General features: G+C 41.4%; 1 protein-coding gene across 1 annotated transcript in view; it reads left to right on the forward strand.

Annotated features, from left to right (window-relative positions):
- Nucleotides 1-1,252: 1,252 nt before the first annotated feature.
- Nucleotides 1,253-2,331, forward strand: part of LOC101845797 (putative G-protein coupled receptor F59B2.13) — a gene marked incomplete in the record, with an annotated part of 28,675 nt that continues 27,596 nt past the window's right edge. The window contains 1 exon segment of the mRNA XM_035971598.1: nt 1,253-1,873.

Here is a 2,331-nt window from a genome sequence, read left to right on the forward strand (position 1 = left end):
TAACTGTTTGCTAGTCTGTGTGTTTACGCCCATCTCTCTCTCTCTCTCTCTTTCTCTCTCTTTCTCTCTCTCTCTCTCCATCTCTATCCATTTAACTACATATCTCTATCTCTATGCATATCTATCTCTTTATTCCTCTTTCCTTGAACTGAATTAAATTATTGTAATTCAGAAAGGAGAACACTGGGAGGGGGCAGAGGGTAGAGAAGGAATGGAGAGAGAAGGAAATGGGGGAAATGGCAGGAAAGGAGAAAGAATAGCGAAATTGTGTAGATTTAACGCCTCTTTCAACACTTTAGGGTTATTTCAGAGGCGGAAATATCGGTTCCGATAGGAGTGGGCCAAAAGGGTGGAGAGTCTTAAAGCGCAACACAACCAAAGTTCAGACCGCCCTGTTGGGGATTCTAAAGAGGGCCCTTGTCAAAGACATCAAACTGTCAAACGAACCATAGCTTCTTTACTTTTGTCTGACTGCGATTATAAAAAGACACAAAAACAAATCGCTTTCTTTACTTATCTCAGATCTTTGAATGAAGGTGTAACAGTGGCAGACAGCAGAATAAAATAATAGCCCTTTAATGAAGGTCACGGCAAACTAAGTTCCGAGACGTTTTCTTTGGTATTCGCCAAAAACGGGTAAACAAATTGTGGAGTGAATTATAGCTTTCAGCTTTTCTGATCAACACCACACTTTAATGAACGCCTTTGAAACACGGTCCAACATATTATGGGTGATTACTTATCGGGGCACACGTGGAGATTTTAGACAGTATGACGGGAAAATCTACAGTTAAATGTTGCAAGATGGTGTTGCTTTGTCCAAATGAACAATTTATAAACAAGGTTATTGTAACTAATTTGTTTTAGTGATCCTGTGTATGCAACCAAATGGCAGTATTTAATAAAGGCCCCAAATAGAAACTTTTAAAAAATACGGAATCACTAACTTTTGAAAAAAAATCATTTCTCTGATCGTTGGCCTACATGAGTACCATGGACAGTTTCATGCGCATGGGTTAATTATTAATAAATGAGATATATAATAATTTTTTAAAACAAGGACAGATAAACGAGACCAAGCAATAACGGTGCGCCCGTGACAGGAGAATAGGGTGGTGGTTGACCTAGGGGGTGGAGGTGGGGGAGACGGGTTGCCCTCTCTCACAACCGGCACCAGCCAAAACCGTTATACTCTATGGACACGAACGAAAGAAAATGCCCCGCCTGGGCGAATGAGTGAGCGAGCAAGTGAGTGAGTGAGTGGGTGAGTCTCGCTCAGCGCGCGCGGGTAAGCAGCAGCATCAGCAACAGTTGTAAATGTCCGTTACCTCCTATCTATCTGGGGGTACAAGCGCGGTACTGTTTTAAACGTAAAGGTGATTGCCGTACCCCAGTGTCATATTGACGGGTCGAGTCCTCAGTCTGTGTTTGGGGACTACAACAATTGGGTCGGCTGTCAGTTTTTGGAGGACTACGACGGTAACTGGGCCTTGTTATCGGGCCTGCTTTATAGAAAGTTGGTGAACCAGTGACAGTACGGTACAGCGTCCCTGTGTTGTATCTACACCCAGACAACCTAACGGACGTGTTTCCATTTAGACAATTAGATACCTATATATGTCACAATTTGCTTAATGTCTGCGCGTACTTTTGTTATTACGTAATAGAATTCTGACAGAGGAAGTCAACGTTTTTCCGTTTGGTCGGAGTCATTTGGTGGGCTTTGTTTGTGCTATTAGCACAGATTTCCCTCAGAAGATTTTCATTGTGGTCGTTTTAGAGGGGAGGAGGTGAAAGGGAAAACACTGACAAGTGGAGGAACAACTGCGTTCAATTGTGCCTCGTCAGTATCGGATTGTACAGGCTTTGAAAGGTGAGGACTGCACTTACATGTAACATTATTATTTTTGTTCTCATTGTTTAGATTGCTCTATAAATTTCTGGATTTTAATAAATGTATTTCCCATTAAAATAGATAATAATAATATTAAGTTTGATAATTAGCAGGACAATAGCCATTTGTGTGTCTTGATTATTTTTTGGGGGTTAAAAATATGATCTAACGGGGGTTACCTCTTCTGCATCCGATGGTCTTTCGAATAGATGAAACTAGATTTTCTGATAACATGTAGAAAGGTCGTTCAGCCATGTTCGTTGCCCTTGCTAAGAAGAACTGTGTTTGTTTGACTGTTTTCGTGTGTTACATCCTGGAAAAAAGTTGGGAGTCATGTGGTCTTGGAGCATTATTTTACTAGCTTCTTTCTTTCTCTCTCGTCCCTCCTCCTTCCTCTCTTTCTCTCTCTCTTTCTCTCTCTCTCTCTCTCTCTCTCT

Source organism: Aplysia californica, unplaced genomic scaffold (assembly GCF_000002075.1).
Source record: "Aplysia californica isolate F4 #8 unplaced genomic scaffold, AplCal3.0 scaffold00468, whole genome shotgun sequence".
Taxonomy (NCBI): Eukaryota; Metazoa; Mollusca; class Gastropoda; order Aplysiida; family Aplysiidae; genus Aplysia; species Aplysia californica.